The sequence below is a fragment of the Schistocerca gregaria genome, unplaced genomic scaffold (genome assembly GCF_023897955.1).
Source record: "Schistocerca gregaria isolate iqSchGreg1 unplaced genomic scaffold, iqSchGreg1.2 ptg000437l, whole genome shotgun sequence".
NCBI classification, from domain to species: Eukaryota; Metazoa; Arthropoda; class Insecta; order Orthoptera; family Acrididae; genus Schistocerca; species Schistocerca gregaria.
In genome coordinates, this window is record NW_026061860.1 from 781,660 (window position 1) to 793,420 (window position 11,761).

Below are 11,761 nucleotides of genomic sequence, written 5' to 3' on the forward strand. Positions count from 1 at the left end.
GTTACCGGATAATTGGATTATTACCGACATTATTACTATCATTTTCTTCATGCCGCTGCTGGAACACTGTACTTGAATATAAGTTCGTGCCTTTTGGTCACTATACAAGTAGTTTCCCAAGAAGAGGTTCTTTCTCTGTCTACAGAATTCTTTTCATGTTAATATCAAACATCAGCAATTACTCATAGTTAAGAGATGTTACTGCCTGCCAATATACGTTCGAATCCCTGCCCAGTACAAAGCCTTACCTCACGGCAATTCAAGTAAGTTACTTGTTAAGAACCAAGATTCAACATCTCTCGTCGTTCGTTAACAGTGAAAATAGGTGCTGGGTAGGAATTCGCGTCCGGCAAAAATACTTGCGATATGTAATTTAAAGTTGAAATTTGAAAACTGGCTCTGTCTAAAATCGAGGTATATCACTCTCTGTATGCCTAATCAGGAGTGACAGTTAGTATCCGTCAGGCACGAAATCATTGCTTAGTCTGCATGACCTGAGTTTGCATCCATAAGCAGAACGAGACGGTTCGTCGTGTCATTTGAAGTTCATACATATTCTCAACTGGTTGCCCGTGAATAACTTCAATTTTTAATCTCATTTTGTGTTCAATGATAAGTACGGTATGTTACTTTGAAGAGGAAATCATGAATACGACGAATTTACTACGTGTATTACCTATCTGACGTAATAATGAGAGTGGTAAAATGTCAGGTATGTCATTTATTGTAATAAATGTGAGCTACAAGCCTTAAGGGCAGTCTTATCTGTGGTAAGGTGTTCCGTGATATTTGTAGTATCGTGGTATTACTTTACATCTTGAGTTATTGCGATACAGAACAGTGTTTTCTTGTGGTGATTTGTTGGAACCATTTTCAATAGTCAAACGACTGTACCAAGGAGCGATAAGGGGACCTGCTAGACAGTTGCGTTATGTGGGTTGCATGTGAATCAGGCGAAATTCAATTCGGGCGTTAGGATAGTTTTGAGCATGACTGTACGTGTAGGGTCAAATGAATGATTAGAGTTGAAGAAAAACTGGATGATTAATTCAAGACAAAGAGCGTCACAAATTGATAAGTCGATAACGTGTTGGGCCACCTCTGGCCTTTCCGCGGTCAGTTACTAGGCTTGACATTCACTGATAAAGTTAGTTTATACCCTTCTGACGGATATCGTACCAAATTCAGTTCAGTTGGTTCGTTACATCCTCAAAATCGCGACCTGCTTTAAAGAACCTGCCCATTGTGCTCCAGATGTTGAAAATTGATGAGAGATATGGCGATCTTGCTGAGCAATTTATTGCCTTGCGTGTACAAACACGTAGATACGATATCCGTGTGTGGTGCGTAAATTGTCGGTAGGCACCTCACTTAGTGTCCCGAGCAGAGTTGAAGCCGCCATAAAGACAAAGGGTGGACGCACTGCATATTAATGTCCACTAACAGGTGTCTGTACACTCACTGATAGGATAGTGTATTTCGAAATGTTAGCAGAGGCCAGAAGTTGGAGCATTTGGTCTTCCTTTTTAAAGCTTACGTGGGGCGAGTCGTAGAATCTCTAAAAAGAGACACCTCTGGCAACACTAGTTGAAAGTGGCCTTCAAACTAGCCGTCAGAGCTGCCGTAGCCGAGACGCCCCCTGGGTAAACGCTACGGATTTCTGCAGTCGCGCCTCGCGATCTGTCACGAATTATGGAATGTATTCGCAGATACCAATTGTAATACGACAACGGCTATACAGTTTGCTGGAAACGTACAGGATGTTCTGAAATTCCCATCACTACCTGCTACAACTTGTAGAGGGGACTGAGTACATAATACTCTTATTTTAAATTGTAACCTGTCTCCCGAGACGTACCGTATACTAGAACCACTTGAAAACATGTTGGTAACGCTGTCACTTTGATAAGTAATTTGTTACATTGAGGAGGCAAAGAAATATCGTTTAAGGTCCCCGCGAGCACGCAGAAGTGCCTCAACACGCCGTGGCATGGACTCTACTGATGGCTGAAGTCGCGCTGCAGGGAACTGACACCATGAAACCTGCAGAGCTGCCCATAAATCCGTAACAGTAAGAGGGAGCAGAGATCTCTTCTGATCAACACGTTGCAAGGCATTCCAGATATGCTAGTTAATGCTATAAAATTTACTAGAAACGTACAGTATGTTTGGAGAGTTTGGTGGCCAGCGAAAGTGTTTAGGCTCGGAAGAGTGTTCCTGCAGCCACTCTGTAGCAACTGTGGTTGTGTGGGCCGCTCCATTGTCCTGCTGGAATTACCCACTTCCGTCGGAATCCACAATGGACACGAATGGATTCAGGTGATCAGACAGGATGTATCTAGACGTATCAGGGATCCCACATCACTCCGAATGCGCACGCTCTACAACGTCACAGAGCCTCCACCAGATTGAACAGTCCGCAGTTGACATGCGGGGTCCATGGAGTCATGATGTTGTCTTCATACCCATACACGTCCATACTGTATATACATTTTGAAATGAGACACGTCCAACCAGGGATTATGTTACGAGTCATCAACAGTCCAATGTTCGTACCGATGGGCCCAAATGAGGCGTAAAGCTTTGTGCTGTGCAGTCAGCAAGGGTACACGAGTGGGCCTTCGGCTCTGAAAGGCCATGTAGATGATGTTTCCATGAATGGTTCGCATGCTGATACTTGTTGATGGTCAAGCATTGAAATTTTCAGTTATTTTCGGAAGGGTTGCACTTTCTCCACTCTGAACGATTCTCTTCAGATTCCATTCTTGCAGTATTTTTTTTCTGGCCGCAGAGTTGTTGGAGATTTGTTGTTTTACTGGATTGCTGATATTCACGGTGCCCTCGTGGAATGGTCGTACATGAAAATACCCACTTCATCGCTACCTCGTAGATGCTGTGTCCCATCGGTCTTGCGCCAAGTATAAAACCACGTTCAAAGTCACTTAAATCTTGATAACCTGCCATTGTAGCAGCAGTAACCGATCTAACAACTACGGTAGACACATGTCTTACATAGGCGTTGCCGGCGGCAGCACCATATTAAGCCTGTTTACATATCTCTGTGTTTGAATACGCATTATTATAATAGTTTCTTTGGCATTTCAGTGTAGATGTGGCCGAGTACATCTATTGTTCTACAGTTTCACTCGTTAATAACCAAAGAATCAAAAAAATCGGTCTTCAGAGACACTGGTTTTACAGGAGGGCGTTTCCCAATTTGAAATTACAATGATATTATTTCCTTCAGCTGCTGACGGGCGTTAATAGATATCAACGAAGACAGGTGAAAATGTGTGCCCCGACCGGAACTTGAACCAGGGATCTCCTGCTTAGATGGCAGTCGCTCTATCCATCTGAGCCACAGACGGCACAGAGGATAGTGAGACTACAGGGACTGTCTCGCGCACGCCTCCCGCGAGACCCACATTCTCACCTTTGTATGTCCACACACTACATTCGTAGCGTCCTTTCGCACATGTCCGGAAGAACAGACACAATATCCATATAAATATATTTTCCAATTCGCGTGCGCTGCGTCTCCACGGGGCACCACAGACGCACCTGCTGACGGTGAAGACACCCATAGTCGAAGACGTTGTGCAATGGCAACGAAAAGCGTGTGGGGAGGAGTCAGACGTTGTGGACAACGATCTTGATAAAGGCGACCAGCAGCTCTTCCAGTACTGTGCGCTTTGGCCACACAGGATACTCGTGTCGGTGTATTCGGCAAAAGTGTGCTCAGAAATGTTGCTCTAACACTCACAGACACATGAACGAGACTCGATCCAGGTCAGAGAGGAGACAGCCGTCAAATGACATCATAGGATCCGACGTAAGTAACCCCCCCCCCTCCAGTGATTATAACCCTGTTGCATACCACATTAGCGAAGGTGTATTTATACGGCTGTAGCACGGATATACCTTTCCATACATGGGCTCCTCTTCAGAATATCGTCACTCAGTTCCCTAGAAGTTTTTAACGGGAATTTTGCAACATCCTGTATCTCTCCACTAACTATACAGTTCTTTCCAGAATTAGATCCCTCTGCAGTGGAGTGTGCGCCGATATGAAATTTCCCGGCAGATTAAAACTGTGTGCGGGACCGAGACTCGAACTCGGGACCTTTGCCTTTCGTGGGCGAGTGCTCTACCATCTGAGCTACCCAAACACGACTCACGTCCCGTCTAAACAGCTTTACTTCTGCAGTACCCCGTCTCCTACCTACAGCTGTTGTACGACATTCGAAATATACGGATGTATTTCAGAATTTCGGCGTAATGCAACTTCGCAGAAACATGGCTGAATTTTCCTGTATATTGTTATCATTAAAACCAAGCACCGTCTCAGTACCTAATACTTTTTGATATGGAGACAATTTTCATCATTTCAAGCACTATTAAAGTTGGTAGGTGTAGGAAAAAAAATACCAGTACCATACTGAAAATATCGGTGAGAAGCGATAGAATTCCTACAAACAACTTGGAGAAAATCATTTTGGGTTCTAGGCCATGTCATTATAAAACAGTGAAACAACTAAAATAACTACATTCCGACCATCGTTTGAACGATCCTCTTCAGAGCGAATAAATGCCACGAAATTTCAAATCAGCAGCAGCGAAATGAAAGGTCGATTTGGAAACAGTTCCTATTTCTTCTTTCTTATCTTCGATTAATTTCCCAAATATCTTCTTCATTTCGTATGTTGCTTTCTTTATACAAGGTGTTTCACATTTCTAGAGCTTGCAATTTTACCTAGTAACTCATGCATGCAAACGTCATCTAACGAGGCTACAGAGCATCAAAATACATGCACCAGCCCCGGCGAATGTATGTAAGTAGAGTGTGATGCCGTGATTATTTATCAATTTGATCATGTATCATGTTCCGGAAGTTACAAGGGAATATCGTTATCATACCTCTGACGGCGGAATACAAGTACTGGTACTGTTGTTGCTAACTTTCATAGGTGGTAGTATGGATCAAAGTAAGAAAAAAAGTCCGGTAAACATGGGCTACAAAATGCATACCTGAGGCGCTATGAGCACTTGTTCAACAGTGGAGATATGTTTTATGCTAGCGAAGATGAACAAGTCCTCACAGCTCTTAAGGTATGCATTTTACAGCCCATGTGTACTGGACATTCGGTCCATACTACCACCTCTGAAAGTTTCCTGCCCTACATCTTAGCTGCAACACTACTGGTACATACTGTCACACGCAACAGGAATGTCTTCTCTTCCAATTTTCCGTTATAGGGACATAACCTCAAATTTATACATTTATCCATCTCCATCATCATAGAAAATTGGTAACATCTTTATTGAATCTTTCTGTGTACACATATTTTACAGACTCCAGCGCCTGTAACTTCGATACCCTGTAGCGTCGCTGGATGACGTTTCCAGACATCGATTCCTATGTAAAACTTCATCTGGTAGGTCCCCTCTACAGACGCGATAAGTGTGTAGCACGACGTGTGAAACATTCTGTATGCAAAGTGAGTATGCAAAGTGAATAACATGGGTGAATGGGCTAGAACCGAACCGCCCCCCCCCCCTCCCATTATCTCTCTCTCTCTCTCTCTCTCTCTCTCTCTCTCTCTCTCTCTCTCTCTCTCTCTCTCTCTCTCTCTCTCTCTCTCTCTCTCTCTCTCTCTCTCTCTCTCTCTGTCTCTCTCATTCTCTCACTTTCATTCTCTCACTCTCTCTTCTCAACTATCAACTGCCAGCTTTCCTTTATGTCTTTTAAGTCTTAAAATTGCTGTCTGATTTCTGGCAGAGCTCTAGATAACATGCCGCTCACTGTATTTTATCGCTGGTTGCATCATCTTAAATTCAAACTGTATATTTTGCTCAAAATTGTCAGAAGTTATTTTGTAACATCTATAGATGTTATAAATATGGGTTGAATTTCTTCAACCGATCTCTAGCGGCTAGTGTGTTCTCTCAAAATCGATTTTCCTCTAGCTCGTCTCCTCTAATTCCTGTGTAAGTATTTTGGATCAGTATTTTCAGCCAGGACGTATGAAAGTGATGGTTCGATAGTATCCGCACTTATCACTATTTGCCTTATTTGGTGTTGGTGTTATTTTTTTCGTTTAGTCTGAAAATTTAGCAGTCACGTCAGTTAGCATAGATGTTGAGGAGTGAAGCAGCAAACGTCGACAGAGTGAGTCCTCGCCGGTGCTGATAGAGCCTTCTGGTGGCGAAGCCCTGCACTACAGACAACTGAGTGTGTGAGGAACTAGTAGCGACATCTAGCAGCGAAGTGATGAACAGCAAAATGGCCGCGAAAATTGAGTGACTTAAATGTCTAGTTGCTGTTTATTTCTTCCTTTACACTATTATTACAAAACAGATTACGGCATCACTGCTCGGTTTGTCTGTTACCGTATTTTTGTGTATTTCACACATTACAAAATAGTTCTGTTCTGATAACATATAATGCAAACTACATCTCGAGCGACATTAATGTACGCAGCATGTTACATTCACCATTCCCTCTTCGTAATTTAGTATTACTAATAGTTTTGTCCACACTTTTAAGCATTAAAAATGGATATGTGGCTCGGACCAGGACTACTGTTACATTAAATGTTAACAACATAATCGCACGGTATAGTGAGTTAAAGAATATTGAACAGCAACGAGAACTGTAAGTAAGTTTATGCAGTGCAACGTTAGTGATATAATAGTACAACAGTAATAGGCGTTTTTCAGCCCTTATTTCTATTTTACAGTTTCACTCATTACTGATGGCAAATGCCTTGCAGAGAACGTAATATTCTGCATCTTCGGTACGGCCTTTACAATCTCTTTCATTGAACTGCACTTAACCTGGAGAGGTAGTAATACAATTTTTTTCTCTGATCTACAAGATACTTTTACAAAAAGTAGTGGCAGAGAGGTAGTCATGTAACTATTAATCGAAATATTATATGAACTATATGGGCGTGTTAGTAAAATCACCAAGAAATTCCTCTTATTAATTTTAAGTGTTATCTGTTTGATACAGCATTCAGCTCACATAAAACCACGAGAAATATCGTTTTTATAAAAAAAAAAACAGTTTATGTCATTAGTGACCTGTGTAAAATCAAACATCTCATTTTGACACTAGAATAATTTGAGAAAAAAAGGCCTGTTTTAGTTTTTGAAAATGCAATAAGTGAAAACAATGTATTTTTAAAAGGTATTGTCAATTGTTACGAAACGATTTATTATACAGAATTTATTAATCGCATAGTAAATCATGATACAAAAAAGAACACCTTGTTGGCTTGTGATACAATATTTTGCATTTTCTTATGACTTTGAAATAATTACTGCTTTTTCAGCACTGAGAATGAGTAAAATACATTATGTAATATATGAATCAGTATGATAAACTTTTTTCGAATATTCATTGTTAACTACAAGAAAATGGCAGATGTTTGGGTATTTACCTCAGAAGTATTCAGCACACGAAGGATAACAAAAATCATTTTTTTGGTAAGGTTTTTGTTTCATAGTTTCCTACAAATATTACTGATACCATAGTGAGATATATTAAGTACCTTAAAACATATGTAGATGTGGTCTGGTGAAGAAAGTGTGTGAATTAAAATTTAAAATGCTTGCACCAGCATAATCAGGTTTAGTTTGTAGTGTGGGAGTGAGCTCCACGTGGGACCCGAAGCACGGACCCCACGGGGGTGCCCGGCATGCGCCACATGCCAGGGCAGAGGTGGAGGCTAGTGTTCGGAAGTCTGAAAATTCCAGCGCCGGCCGGGGATTGAACCCCGGCCCGGCTGGGGCGAATAGCCCCAGCCGAGGCGCTGGAACGTTCCAGACCCCCTTACCACTAGACCACCGGGGACCCCGGCTGTTTCTTGCTCCATAGTCCAGCTAGTGGTCGTAGAGCACTTCCTGTTGTCCTCCGTGTTTACACCGAGGCAGCAGTGGCGTGGTGTAACAGGAAGTGTTTACTTGCGTCCGCTGGATGTCCACTTAGTGTACGACTTATTTACCCGGCTGACGTTCGTGTCGCTATAATCTCCTTAGTTCCGTTACAATTACATGCAGGTACTGAAAATCTGCCTATGCAGTTGCACGCAGTCGCATCTCACTATTTGAACCTCTGTAATTCGATCGTGTTGTCAAGACCCATGTCAGAACTGTTTATCGAAGAATGCTCATGTGTTCGGTACATTTCATAAACGGAAGCGACTGGGATAACAGACAGCCCGTAAACATTTTGTAATGAAGTGTCAGCCGGTACGTAATACTCGATATCTGGAGTTGTTTTATCGGTTATTAAGATAATCGTTTCACCCCTATACACTTAAAAAATTCCCGTGTTTTCTTAATAAAGCATAAGCACAGTACATAAATCCCTCGCGAAAATGACATCGGAGAAGTACAAGTGTTCGAGTGCCACAGAAAACAAGTGGGTCCTTGAAGGTGTGGAACGGAGAGCAGAACTAAAATAAGATGTAACGTTTCGGGATTCCCTCATAGTCGCGTAGACACTCCAGAAGCAGGAAGATCCGTTTGATGACGTCTCTTGAGGAGCGAGGAAAAAATTCACTCTCAAATAACTACTGTACAAGATGCCTCGCCGCCTCTTGAAGGGTGTCATGGGATTCTGCAGCCGTGGACTCGGCGACCTGTGAGCCAACGCGGTGTTTCTGACCACGTACATTTTAGCTGCGGGTTCTCCGACGTGCAAAGGAAGCCGCGACAATGGGGAGGCTCTGCGTGCCGTTTTGTAATAAGAACGCCTCTCCACATTTTATCGTAGGAATGATATAAATTTTAAACTTCTTAGATCCACCGAGTCATTATGTATTCTTAAAATATCTTTTAACTCTTTTTCAACACATATGTATCTTTTACCTCTTTCACTGAAGAAGCTGACCAACAGATTTTTTTTTCAATTTCAGGTATTGGTTTTATTGCATTCTCCTTTAGCGTATTGATCAGAAATTGTAGGTTAAGATACCTTTGCCTTATTGAGTATCGTTTGCTATGCCAAACTTCGACAGCATTCATGGTCCTGTGCATCGAATTGATGACGGTAGATAGCTGACCGAAATCACTTTGAAATAAATTCTCTGAACGCAGATAACTTTGATACAGTAGTGTTAGGTATCGAAGTATTATCTAACGCAACTGAAGCCAACCTAAGAGTGAATTTATTTTGAAATAATTTTAGTCGACTGTCTGTCTTCACCAATTCCACATTTCAGGTTGTGTACTAGCATTTTCCATCTATTGACTGATTAAATAGTCTACGCCACTGGGCACTTGCTACGCTGTTACTCTCCATGCTTCATCAAGGCAGTCCGGTGGAAGATGGACTCTACAGCACACGTGCGGCAAGACAAACGAACTACTTCTTCATCCCTGTATTGCTCCACTAATCGCAGTTCTTGTATGTCTTCCACAGGCATTGCTTGAAATGAAAATTACAACTGTAAAATAAATGTCTCGGATAACACTGTTTTCATAGTTTAATTTGCAATCATTTCGAAATAAAGCAATGCAGTTTTAAATGACAACCAAGTTATGACATTTCTCGGTTGAGAAAAAATATTTCACAATTATTTTGACTTTCCTCTGGTAAAAAAGCTAGTCTTCCGTGCTTCAGGTATCAACAAGTTGTTTCGAACACCTCTGAAACGTCCGTCCATAAGAAGAGCTTTATTTTCAAACATTTTCTCCCCTTCTTCGTAACTGATCACCAGGATTCATTTGTCAGGAACAGGGTTATTATCAGTCTCCTTAAAAACTTCAGTCACTTTCAAAATATCTTCGTGCTGCCGAATCCCTGAACTACTGCCGTCTTTCTCACAATTCGTTATACTTGCGACGTAATCTAAACCTTTATCTCGCAAATCTTGAAATTGCTCTTTAAACCCTCCAAAAAAAAAGGCACTGTCTACTCACCGCAGACTGTTTCCCAGCAGTTATGCATTCGTTTCTTAATATCCACATCTGTTTCGTCAGGTTGGGCGAGAAACTTACTGTTGAGCCGTGATTCTACCATTTACAATTTTTAAACTGCCGCTGCTCCTATTCCGTTCGGAGTTCCTGTACAAGCAATTCGTATAATTACCACATTTCCGGTGCTCCTGGCACCGCTTACCATCCTTTCCCCTTTCTGTTTCCTTTTCCTTTCCTTTTTCTAACCACAGGCTCCAGTCACATTAACGTGATCACCGCCTGTGTCCGACGCTAATGAGTAGGGTATGCGTAACGCGGAAACTCAGCCACTTATGTGACATCCAAAAGGACGTGATCATTGCCTTTCGGGCCACAGGTGGATGCATTTTCGAAACGGCAGAGTTCGTAAAATGTTGGCGTGTTGCCATATTTAAAGCACTCCGCGCATGGCGCTGTCGAGAGCCGACGCTGAGGCCGTTGTGGTGCCCCACGGTCCACAGAGGACAGGAGTTAAAGGAGACCGCAGGTGAATAACGTGCAACTGCTGAGCAACTGACCATGCACGTGAACCGAAGAGCCTACCGACAGTGTCTCCTCTAAGACCACTCAGCGAAAAATGCTATGTGTGGGTCTCCACAGCAGACTCCTGGTCCACACACCTATGCTGACTGCTGTTCGTCCTCGACGAAGGCTGGAATTTTTACGCCAGTTCTGCGACTGGGCGTCCACTGAACGGTGACCTGCGGGCTTTCCAAGTGACAGACAGACGATGGCGTGTAGGGCGCGATTCACCTGAAAGTGAACACCCTGCAACAGTCGGCGGCAGGGTTAGGACAGGAGGAAGGATCGTTACGATCTCACAAACGTTATCGTGACACTCCCGTCGTTCTGGAAGGCACAGTGGATGAGCAGAAATATCGGTCGGAACCGTTGCCACACCTACATCGAGTCTTTTTTCCCTCGGTATCTACCAGCAGAACAACTAAATCTGTGACACAGCTTGCAGTGTGAAAAGCACCAGGATGAGTTTGCTGTACTCCGCCGACCACCAGGCTTCCCGGAATCGAGAATATGTGGGACCACCTCGATGAAGCTCTTCGTATCCTGGGTCCTCAACCGAAAAACGTAGCGCAGCTAACTAAGGCACCGGCGTCGGCATGGCTCAGTACCTCACTGACTCCTGCGCGTTTCTCAGTTGTCCGCGCTTCCCGTTAATCGTACCCCCCTACAGTGACTCAATGACGACACTCTCCCGTACACGTCAGCATCATCAACAGCCGCAGACTGCTGTTCACTCAGCCTGTCACCTCATTTATGTCTATACAGCATAACAGCTGTCTGTTACACTTCCTGGGACACTCCTGACGATATCCTTGTGTCTGATCAACGCTCGCCGTCGAGAACGTACTGGTATCTGTTGTAGACTTGAAGCCGCTCTCATATCTGGGAACCGACTCCGTATGCTCATACGACGCCCTTGGTTAACAGTGTGCAGTGGAGCACCGTGCCAAAGGCTTTTCTCAAATATAGGAGAGTGCAATGTGCTTGGGACCCTTCATCCGTGGTTCGCAGTATATAATGTGCGAAAAGGGCAAGCTGCGTTTCACACGAGCTTTCTAAAACCGTGCTGATTTCTGGACGTAAGCTTTTCGGTGTCTAGGAAATTTATTATAATCATATTCAGAATACGTTCTAGGATTCTGCAGAAAATCGATGTCTGTAATTTTGCACATCCTTTCTGTTACTCTTCTTTTACACGAGTGTCACCTGCGATTTTTTAAACTGCCTTAGGTTGGACCCATTACAGGTGTAATATTCAGAAGGCAAATGTATA